This window comes from Mandrillus leucophaeus, unplaced genomic scaffold (genome assembly GCF_000951045.1).
Source record: "Mandrillus leucophaeus isolate KB7577 unplaced genomic scaffold, Mleu.le_1.0 Scaffold797, whole genome shotgun sequence".
Lineage (NCBI taxonomy): Eukaryota > Metazoa > Chordata > Mammalia > Primates > Cercopithecidae > Mandrillus > Mandrillus leucophaeus.
In genome coordinates this window covers 505,289-517,542 of record NW_012108663.1, presented here as the reverse complement: position 1 = coordinate 517,542, position 12,254 = coordinate 505,289, and positions in this window count along the sequence as shown.

Below are 12,254 nucleotides of genomic sequence, written 5' to 3'. Positions count from 1 at the left end.
GAGTTGATGGGTGCAGCACAGCAACATGGCACAAGCATACATATGTAACAAACCTGCACGTTATGCACATGTACCCTAGAACTTAAAGTATAATAATAATAAAAAAATAAATTAAAAAAAAAAGAAAACAAAAAACATCTGAACGCAAGAAGGTAAAATACATGATGGATGACATTCAATAAAAAATTACTAGGTGCTATAGCCTGAAAAAATAAAAATAAAAATAAATAAATAAATAAATTTTAGCCATTCTGATGTGTGTAGTGACACCTTATTATGGTTTTAATTTGTGTTTCCCTAATGGATAATGATGCTATAAATATTTTAATGTGCTTATTTGCCATCCTTATATCTTCTTTGGTGAAATATGTCTTCATGTCTTTTGTCCATTTTCTAATTGGATTGTTTTGTTTTTCTACTTTTGAGTATTTATAATTCTTTATATATTCTAGATACCAGTCCTTTATTGGATATATAACTTGTGAATATCTCCCCCAGCCTGTAGCTTCTCTCTTTATTCTCTTAACAGGATCTTTTCCAAAGTGAAGGTTTTTAATTTTGATGGGATCCAATTTATCAATTTTCCTTCTATGCATCATGCTTTTGATGCAAGTCTAAGAAATCTTTGCCTAGCCCTAGATTCTGAAGACTTTCTTCTGTTTTGTTCTCTAAAAGTTTTACAGATTAATGTTTTACATTTAAGTCTGTGGCCCATTTTGAGTTAATCCTTACATAAGTTGAGAGGTTTAGTTTGAGGTTCTCCTCCTCCTCCACCTCCTCCTTCTTCTCCTACTTTATTCTTCCTTTTTTCTTTTTTTTTTTTTTTTGTATGTATGTCCAATTGTTCCTGCGCCATTAGTTTAAAACACTCTCCTTCCACTGCACACAGTGGCTCGCACCTGTATCCCAGCTACTTGGGAGGCTGAGGTGGGAGGATTGCTTGAGGCTACGAGTTTGAGACCAGCCTGAGCGACATAGCAACTCCATCTCTAACATCATAATAATAATAACAAATTAGAGGCATGATGGCTCACACTTGTCGTCCCAACTACTTGGGAGACTGAGGTGGGAGGATTGTTTGAGCCCAGGAGTTCGAGGCTGCAGTGAGCTATGGTGGAGCCAATAAAGCGAGACCCTTGTCTCAAAAAAAGGACCCTCCTTCCTTTTGTCCATCGTTAAATTGGATTGTTTGTTGATTATATCCTCTTCTTTAACCTATTGACATGGTGAATTATTTTGACTGATTTTCAAATGATGAAATAGGTTTGTATACCAGTAATAAACCCCACTTAGTCACTGTGTATAATTTTTTAAATAAATTGTTAGATTTGGATTACTAATATTTTATTGAGAATTTTTGTGTCTAAGTTCATGAGAGATGTTGGTCTGCAGTTGTCTTTTCTTGTACTTTCATTGTCTACTTTTTATATCAAGGTAGTACTCATAAAATGAGTTGGGAAATGTTCTTCCTCTTTCATTTTTTGGAATGAATTGAATAAAATTAGTGCTAATTCATCCTTAAATGTTTGGTAAGGCTATCCAGTGAAACCATCTGGGCCTGGAGATTTCTTTTCCAGGAGTTTTAAATTTCCTTAATAGCTATAGAGCTAGTCAAATAATATAGTTCCTACTGGGTGAGTTTTGACGGTTTGTGTTTTTAAGGAACTGGTCCAATTCTTCTAAGTTGTTGAATTTATGAGTGTAAAGTTGTTATAGTATTCCCATGTTATCCTTTTAATAGTCTTAGAATCTGTGTTGCTAACTTGCCTCATTCTTGATATTGGTGGTTTGTGTCTTCTCTCTTTTTATTTTTATCAGTCTTGCTAAAGGTTAATCACTTTTATTTTTAAAGAACAAGCCTTTTGTTTTCTTTATTTTCTCTATTGTTTTCCTACTGCCAGTTCATTGATTTCTGTTCTTTATTGTTTTCTTTCTTCTGCTTCTTTCAAGTTTATTTTGCTCTTCTTTTTCTAGTTTCCTGAGGTAGGAGCTTATATTATTGATTTGAGACACTACCTTTTTCTAATGTAAGCATTTAATTCTAAAAATACCCCTTTCAGCTCTATCTTACCTGCATTATCTGTATTTTGATATATGTATTTTCACTTTAGTTCAGTTCTATATATTTTAAATTTTCCTTTGAGACTTCCTTGGCCATGAATTATTTAGATGTCTGTTATTTAATTTCCACAGCTTTAGAGATTTTACAGTCATCTTTCTGTTATTGAGTTTTAGTTTGATTCCATTATGGCCAGAGAACATACTCTGTATGATTTCAATTTTTTAAAATTTTTGAGATTCTTTTTTATGATCCAGGATATGGTCTATGTTGGCAGATGTTTCATGGGCATTTGAAAACAATTTGTATTCTGCAAAATATATGTCAGTCAGATCCGATTGGTTTATGGTATTGTTCAGTTCTATACACTTGCTGATTTTCTATCTAGACGTTCCATCAGTTGCTAATAAGATAGTGTTGAACTTCCGAACTATAATTGTGGATTTTTCTATTTCTCCTTTCGGTTCTGTCAGTTTTTATCTCATGTGTTTTGAGGCTCTGTTTTGGTGTGTGTGCACATAGGAGATCACTATGTCATTTTGGTGCATTGATCCTTTTATGAATATGCAATATCCTTCTTTGTAATAATTTTATTGGCTATGACATCTACTTTATAGAATATTAACATAGCCATTCCTGCCTTTTTATGTTTGCATGTTAAGTCTTTTATTTTCAACCTATGCTGATAAATTTAAGTGAACTCCTTGTAAACAGCAAATAGGTCATTCAAGAAAATCCACTCTACCAATCTCTGTCTTTTAATTAGTGTATTTACACCATTAACACTTAAGGTAATTATTGATATGTTAGGGCTTAAATGTGACATTTTGCTATTTGCTTTCTGGTTCCTGTTTCCCATTCCTCTGTTTCTCTTTTCTTGCTTCTTGTGTGTTACTTAAACATTGGTTTTTAGTGTTTTTAAGTGTATCAGTTTGTGTAGTTATTGTTTTCTATTGTTATTATAATATGCATATGTAACTTATCAGAGACTACTGATATCAACTTCTTACCACTTTAAGGTGTTTTAAATGTTTCTGGATTTTGTTTTTATTCAGGTATTGTGAGGCCAACAGATCAGGAGATGATAACTGTTGAAAAGATGGTTTGTTACAAGATCCTAAGGGAAGGGTGTAAGCCATGCCACACAGGGCAGCATGGAAAAGTACCAGGCCAGTAAATCAAGTGGCTGAAAGAGTGAGGGGAAGGCGTGGGCAAAAAGTTTTATTGTGGTTTTCCGAGGAAGGAATGGGCAAGGTACGGCAAGTAACTGAGTATGCTGTGGTTTGGATAGTTTGAATACTTTTGGCTGTCTCTAGGCTGTAGGGATGGTCCTAGTTGTCTAGCACCTGACCTTGGGGTGATTAGGGCAGAGGGATATTGCTTCCTGGAGTATACAATCCAGGTAGAAGGAGTAGTCTGGAGTGGGGGTTCTGGATTGGCTTATGAAAGACATACTCCGTGGTGAACGTATCTCTGAGAATTGTTTAGCCCTAGGAGGAGCAGTCTCTCCCCACTCAGCAACGTCCTAGGTGCCAAAACATCAATAATATAGGAAATAAGAAAATAGAGTAATACGCAAATGAAATATAGAAACATCACTTCCATTTAGGCTCTTTTACCTTCCCCACATTTAAATATCATTGCCTTGAGTATCAGGTGGTACTATATTTGTTTCAATCATCAAATATAATTTAGAAAACTCATGGGGATATTCTATTGTATGTAGCCATATTTCTGGTTTTTCTATTCTTTCTTCTTTCCTGCAGCTCTAAGATTCCTTCTTTTATCACTTCCTTTCTATTTAAAGAACTTTCTTTAGCAATTATTTAAGGGGAGGTCTATTAGTGACCCAGTCTTTCAGTCATCTTTCATGGGGCAATGTCTTTATTTCCAATAAATATACTTTATTCCTGAAGTATAGTTTCATCAGATATAGAAGTCACAGATGACAGTTCTTTTCTTGAAAAAAAGCACTTGAAAAATATGCCACTTCCTTCTGGTCTTCATGGTTTCAGATGAGAAATCTGCTGTAACTTGAATTAGTGTTCCCATATAGGTAATGTGTCATTTCCCTCTGTCTCCTTTCAGGTTTTTTTCTTTGTCATTACTTTTCAGAAGTTTAATTATGGTATGTCTTGATGTAGACTTTTTTGGGGTTGCCATTTTGGCGTTTGTTCAATTTCTTAGAAGTTTTTAGCCATTATTTCTTTAAATATTCTCTCATTGTCACTCTTTGTCTTCTCTTTCTGGGGCTCCAATGGTATCAATGTTCGATTTTTGTTATCCCACAGATATATAAGTCTCTGTTCATTTTTTTTTCCAGTCTGTTTTATCTCTGTTGTTCAGACTGGATGAATTCCCTTGACAAGTCAATCAGTCCCGACTGATTCTATCCTCTGTTATCTCCACTCTACTACTGAACCCATCTAACAAGTATTTAATTTCTATTTTGTATTTTTTGATTATATAACATATATTTGGTCCTTTTTTATAATTTCTATTTATTTGCTGAGAAATTCTGTTTTTTTCCTTTGTTGTAAGATAATTTTTGCAATGGCTGTTTTAAAATCCTCGTCAGATAATTTCAACATCTGATTCATCTTAGTGTTGCCACCTGTTGATTACCTTTTCTCATTAAAGTTGTGATTTTCTTCTTATGATAGGCAATTTTTATTGTATCCTAAACATTGTGTCTATTATTTTAGGAGGCTCTGGATCCTATTTAAATATTTTGTTATAGCAAGAAGTCACCCTATTAGGTATAGCATACAGGTCTTGGCCTGCTTTTATGGTCTCTGATTCTAATGACAAATTTTAGAGCCTTTAAAGTGCTGTTTGTGAGCTTGATTATCTAGTGCGGCTGGAGCTCTCACTAGTTTCTGGTGGTGATGCTGAGTACGGAGAAGGAGTTTCCCTAGGCCATCCCACAATAGTATGGAACATCCCCTGGTCCATGTCACTTGTGATGGGATCCTCCTTGCTGCTGCCACCCAGTTACTAGGTTTCTCTTGGTGGAGGATGGAAGTATCTGGACTAATAAGGAAGGAGAACACTTCACTTGGTCCCTTATCATCAGCAGGTCCTCCAATTGATCTCCCCTGCTGCCAGTTTCACCTGGGATTATCATCAAGATTCCCATATCATCCAGGGGAAAAGTGAGTCTACCTTGGCTGACTTCTGTTGCTAGGTAGGAAGGAGATCAGGAAACACTAGGCCTAGGTAGCCTTCTTTTTGGTTGGGGTCATAGGATGTCCTGCTAAGTTTCCTCCAATCCTAGAGTCTCTAACCAGTCTAACCTCCTCTTTCCACTGTTTCCAGTTCTCTTTTGTCTGGCTCTTGCATTATTTCATGGATTTATCTTATCATTGAGTCTATACCACCTTGTCCAAGAGGAATTGGTCTATGCCATGTTATTTGGATCTGAAGCCCCATTTGTTTTCTTTTAAGAATTTGTATTTTTTGTTCAGATTCTCTATCTTTTAATCTTTATGGCCATATTTTTCCTTTCTTATTTATATAAAAATGCTTTAAAGCCCTTGTCTACAAATTCCAATAAGTGGCTTATTTCAGGTTGGTTTATATTGACTGCTATTTCTCTTGACATTGAGTCATAATTTTCTGTTTCTTCACATATCTACTAACTTTTTATTTTACTTTTGACCTTGTGGATTGTACAGTATAGTGACTGTAGATTTTGTTTTGTCCTCAAAGAGTGTTGACTTTTTGTTCTAGTGGGCAGATAAATCACCAGTTGATAACATTGAACTGATGGGGGCTAGATTTCATACTTTTTTAGGATGAGTCTATTTCAATAATTTAGTCTTACTCTTAGGGTAAGTGCTTTCATCTTTTGACATAGTCTTTATTCCAAAGTTAAGGGATTTATGGGTTTCAATGAAAAGCTTGAAATATTTGCCAAGAGAAATTTACCCCTTTTACTTGGCAGCACTCAAACTCTAAATTCTGCCTTCTCTGCAATGGGGAGCAGTTGAAATCTCTGCTCAGGATTTTCAGCCTTCTAGCTGTTACTTTCCTCCAGGTCCTTAGAGTCCCTCCATGCATGTGATTTCAGGGTCAGTCAAGGACTTTAGGATCTCCCTCCAAGTTCCCCTTTTTAAAAAAAATCAGATTTCCCTCCTTAATCTCCAGCTGCTCTGGCAAGTCCAATCTCTGTCGTCTGACACTTCAAGCCAAAAATAATGTGACTGATTAAGTTCAAGCCATTCTGTGACATAAGAGCTGGGGATTGCTTTCAGGGAAAAGGCATATAATTGTGGATCTCAACCAGTGAAATTTCCTTCTTTTAAGGATCAAATCTCTTCCTGTTTCTCCTTGTTTTTGTTCAATTTCTAGTGCACTCAAATAGCTGGCATTTTTCAAATATTCGTTTTAAAAATATTTGGCTAGAGTTTATAATTTTCTGTAAGAAAGTGAGTCTGATACAACCTACTTTGCCGTTACTGGAACCAGAACTCCTCTCCTTTAACTCAGAGTCTAGTCATCTCTGAACTAAGCTATTGTAATAGACTTCTTACTGGCTTCCATGCCTCCAGTTGCTCTTGTAATCCATGGTATGCACCACTGGCAGAGTGATTATTTGAAGATGCAAATCTGATCCTGGTATCTTCTGATTACAATTCTTCAGTGCCTTTCCCCCTGTAACATATATAGGATAAAGCCAAAATTCCTTAGCATGACAAGTCTCCTGTGTATCTCTTCATCTTTATATTGAGACAGCTGCTTATCCTCCTTGACATCTATCCTCTCACCATACTGAATTACTTGCAGTTTCTCTATTATGCCCTGCTATCTTGTTTTAGGGCCTTTGCACCCTGTCCTCTCTCTAATATTAAAATAAAACAAAATAGAAAAGAATGGAAAGAAATATACTATTATAATAATTCTAGACAACATTTATTGAGTGCATTTGATGTGCCAGGTGCTATGGTAGGACCTTTTATTTTCTCATTTTGTCCACATAACATTATGAGGTAAGCAACTTTATAATCTTCACTTTACCAGATGGCAAAACTGTGGCTCAGAGATGTTAAATGGTAGAGCAGCGCTATTCTAGAATCAGGCTATGCTCTACTGTCTCCCACTAAAGCAAACTGTACTTATAGGGCTTGGAAATGGAAGAACTAAGATTGCCTTTGAGAGTCAAACAGTTGAATTAACACAAGATGACTACTAACAGAAGTGTGCAATGACACCTTAATAAGACAGAATAGCTCCCTTACCAGTAATGCTTGACTATAAACTGATTTGGGACATCCAAAGAAATAATGTGTCAAACAGAAGGACAGCTGGTCAACTATGGTACTGTTATGGTTTGGATGTGGATTGTTTGTCCCCACAAAAACTCATGTTTTGATCCCAGTGTGGGGATGTTAGGAGGTAGGGCCTGGTGGGAGGTGATGGAAGTGGATCCCTCATGAATAGCTTGGTGCTGTTCTCACAGTGGTGAGTGAGATCTCACCCTTGCAAGACTGTATTAGTTTTTATAGTGATGAATTAGTTCCTGTGAGGGGGGTTGTTATAAACCCAGCATGCCCCTCAGGTTTTCCTCTCTTTGCATGTGCCCACTTTCTTTTTGGCCTTCTCCACCATGTCGTAACATAGCAGAAAAGCCCTCACCAGAAGCCATGGTCATGCCCTTGAACTTTTCAACTGGCAGAACTATGAGCTAAATAAACATCTTTTCTGTATAAGTTATCCAATCTCAGGTATTTTTATAGCAACACAAAATAGACTAAGACAGATGCATACATAAAAAGAACCACAGAGACAAATATGAGCAGCTCCCTCCAGACACTTTCCAAATTATTTGGAATCCTGGTCTAAGGACCTACCCATGATAACCAGCATATTTATTGTAGAGAAGGGAGATTTCCAGTTTTCTTGGCCAAATATTTTTATATATCTAAATAATACAACTAGCTCCCTTCACTTTTATTTCATGCTCACTAAACAAGCTTCTCACTATGACTTTCATTTTTATACCTTGCCTACATGTAAGAGAATGCACAGGTATGGTTTACATGTGTGTTGCTACTATGAGGGGAATCAGTCTAAGAGAACAAGCTGAGGGTGGCATTATGGCTATGACAGCAGAGCAAAAAAAAAAAAAAAAAAAGGGCACATCCTACATGATATTATAAAGCCACTGAATTAAGCAGTCTGGAACCTTCCCTGTCACTAGAGCTTTTGTTATGGGTGAGAAAATACATGTTCTAATAAAGAAGTAAGCTCATTTGGGGTTTTCTGTTACATGTTGCCAAAAGCAACCCAACTTACAGAGTGAGGCAGATATCAGGTATTTAATGAATGTCGGGGAAGGGTATGATGAAAGAGAGTGTGAGCAGTGGGGTGAGGGGGAGTTACTCACATATTGGTAGATAACAACAGTGAGGAGGGGGTAGGGTTGTTTATATGGGTCGGCTCTCTGTCCCCATCCAAATGTCATCTCAGATTGTAATCCCCCAAGGAGGTGATTGGATGATGGGGTGGTTTTCCTCAGGCTATTCTCATGATAGTGAGTAAGTTCTCATGAGATCTGATGGTTTTATAAAGGGCAGTTCCCCTGTGCTTGCTCTTCACTCCCTCCTGCTTCCTTGTGAAGAAGGTGCCTGCTTCCCCTTCCCCTTCTCCCAATATTGTAAGTTTCCTGAGGCCTTCTAGCCATGTTTCCTGTTAAGCCTGCAGAACTGTGAGTCAAGGAAACCTCTTTCCTTTATAATTACCCAGTCTTGGGTAGTATTCTTTATAGCAGTGTGAAAACAGACTAATACAGTGGTATTGTTGATAGCATGACTCCCATAAGCAGAATTTTAACACAAGGATTGGGAGTAATGGCTTATAAGGAAAAATTAAAAGCAAGAAGGATTCCTACCTCACAGTCCTGATATGTGTAGTATGAAGGAAAAACCGCCTATGGGAGAATTGATATGCTAAGGGTCCATCTAGATTGCAGTTATGGCAGGAAGTTGAGGGAATATTTCAAGAAGAGGCTGAAGAGATTTTGCTGATCACAGAGTGTGCGTTCCAGAGGGCACAGTGGAAAGATTTGTCTGGATGAAAAAAGAGGAGAAGTTCAAGATCTGGTCAGCTAAGAGAAAGTACAGAGTAATCTTGGCAATAATGAATGATATGCTGAGTATTCCATGCTCTTCTCCTGTTAATGATGTTACTCAGGTATTCTTGTCCACTGGCTTTGGCTAATGGGAAACACTGGTGGGAGATGGAGTATGGAAGAAAGTATAAGCCAGGATATACCTTGGGAGGCACTTTGTGGCGGTGGCTCCATCTTTCTCCATAATTTTAGCTCCCCACTAGACATACCTTTCATCAAGATCCTAGATCTCACCAGCTAACCTTGGCTTTCACTCCTCCCTTGTGTTTCTCCAGTGCTAGAGAAGGTAGAGGCTTCCTGCTGTGGCTAATATCTGTCCTGCTTTGCTGTTTGACTCTTCAACTTTTCTATTATGTGTCTTGCTAATTTCCTATATTAAATTTCCTGTTTTAAAAATTTAGAGGCCGGGCATGGTGGCTCATGCTTGTAATCCCAGCATTTTCGGAGGTGGAGGCGGGTGGATCACATGATGTCAGGAGTTCGAGACCAGCCTGACCAACATGGTAAAACCCCATCTCTACTAAATACAAAAAAAATTAGGTGGGCGTGGTGGCAAGCGCCTGTAATCCCAGCTACTTGGGAGGCTGAGGCAGGAGAATCACTTGAACCCAGGAGGTGGAGGTCGCAGTGAGCTGAGATCGAGCCATTGCACTCCAGCCTGGACAACCGAGTGAAACTCCGTGTTCAAAAAAAAAAAAAAAAATTAGACTGCTTTTTTTTTTTTTCCTCTGGCTGATATCAGGGCCTACAGTGGCTTGACTGTGACTAGAGCTACACCCTTTCCAAAAATCATGTTAGCCCTTGAATGCAGTGTTTGGGCCAGGAACTCCTCTCACATGGGTTAGTCCTGGTCTCTCTGGTTTCGCTTTCATAAGCAGTATGTCTTAAGGATCAGAATATTTTCCTGGGTCAAGCTAATACTGATGGTGTTGTTTAAAGTATCAGTTTAGAAACCTATTGACATACCAGGTTGGCGTCTTTATGGCAGACAATTATTGAAAGGGGTGGCTCCTTTTCTGGAGGTCCATTAAGGGGATCATAATAGGATTAAAAAGCTGGAAATGCTCATGATGTAACAGAAATCACTGGTTATTTTGAGATTCAGAAGTGGAGGATCTTTAATGTCACATGGTAACTACCCAACAAATTTAAATCATTGCATGTGCCTTCATGTCCCACAACAGGCACCACAGAGATGCAGGCCTCATCCCACTATTCAAGGCTTTAGTTTGAACCATCTTCCTTATCCCACATTTTTTAATCTGTTTCCTGTCCTCCTGATTGTAGACCTTACTACTAGTCTCCTTATAGCCTTTATTTGACCTGATTTATCTAGAGTAAATGTTTTTGTTTCCTCATTGGCCACAATCTAGATTGTTCCTCTGGCTATGCTGTCTTTGGCTGCTTAAGGTCATTTGTTATCCTACACTGTTGATCGAAATGTGTCCTCCAAGCTACTTGGCCACCTTGCCTCAGAGTCCTGTGGATGGTGCTCCACTAGGTTTTTTTTCAAGCTCTAGGAGTGGGATCATAACTAGTAGGAAGGATTGTGAAGGATATTCTTGTCCACTGGCTTTGGCTAATGGGAAACACTGGTGGGAGATGGAGTATGGAAGAAAGTGCATCTAAGATACTTGTGGAAAGAGATAATTCAACCCTCACTATAATGGTCACATGCTTTTGTCTGACCCAACATCTGCTTGGGAAATCATCCCTCCCAAATTGGTTCATATGATTCAGATGAGGAAAACCATCCCATTTTTCACATTCAAAGGGTTGGGTAAATGAACTAGGCCTGGCTAATTGGAGTCCTCCCTCTTCTTGGCCATAATCATTAGCCCAGGACTAGTTAATAAAAATCTGGTCAATGAAATTCCTCCTTGGTATTTTTGCTGTAACTATTGAGAAAGATGCAGACTTTCTCTGTGAGATCAAAGACACTAATGAACCATGTAAGTCTAGAGCTGAGAGAGGCCATCTTTAGCACCACGACCCCAAATGTGAAATCCAGCAAAGAAAGAAGCAGAACTAAGAGATGGAGAGACTGATTATATAATATGAGGCCTGGGTCTAGCTATGTCTGTAGCCAGTTGTACTCCTGTACTTCCCTTTTTGTCTTACATCACTTTTGGTTAAGCTTCTGTCACTTACAACCAAGTGAGTGAGCCGTCTTACACCTCTGGATCTCAAAACTTACTACAAATCTACAATAATGAAAACAGTATGGTACTGATAAGAACAGACATACAGACTAATGGAATAGAACAGAGAGCCCAGAAATAAACATTCACCTATATAGTCAACATTTTATTTTCGACAAAGGTTCCAAGACCATTCAATGGGGAAAAGAAATGCCTTTTCAACAAATGGTGGTAAGAAGACTGAATATCTACATTCAAAAGAATGAAGTTGGATCCTTACTTAGCACCATACACAAAAATTAATTCAAAATGGATCAAATACCTGTACATAAGATCTAAAACTATAAAATTCTCAGAATACATGGGACTTTGGATGTGGCATTTGATATGACAACAAAAACACAGGCAACAAAAGAAAAAAATAGATAAATCCATCAAATTAAAAACTTTTGTGCATCAAAGGATAGTAACAGAAGAAAGGATAACCCACAGAATGAGAGAAAAGCTTTACAAATCATATGTCTGATAAGGAATTAATATTCAGAATATATAAAGAACTTCTACAATTCAATAACAGAAGAAACAAACAACCCAATCTGAAAATGGGCAAATAACTTGAGTAAAACATTTCTCCAAAGAAGATATACAGATGGCCAATAATCATATGAAAAGATGTTCAACTTCACTAGTTAGAGAAATGCATATTAAAACCACCATGAGAGATCATTTTACACCCACTAGGGATGACATTATTTTTAAAAATGGGAAATAACAAGTGTTAGCAAGGATGTGGATAATTGGAACACTCTTGCATTACTAACGGGAATGTAAAATGGTGCAGCTACTGTGAAAAAACAATTTGATTGTTCTTTCTTTTTTTTTTTTTTTTTTTTTTTTTTTTGAGACGGAGTCTCGCTCTGTC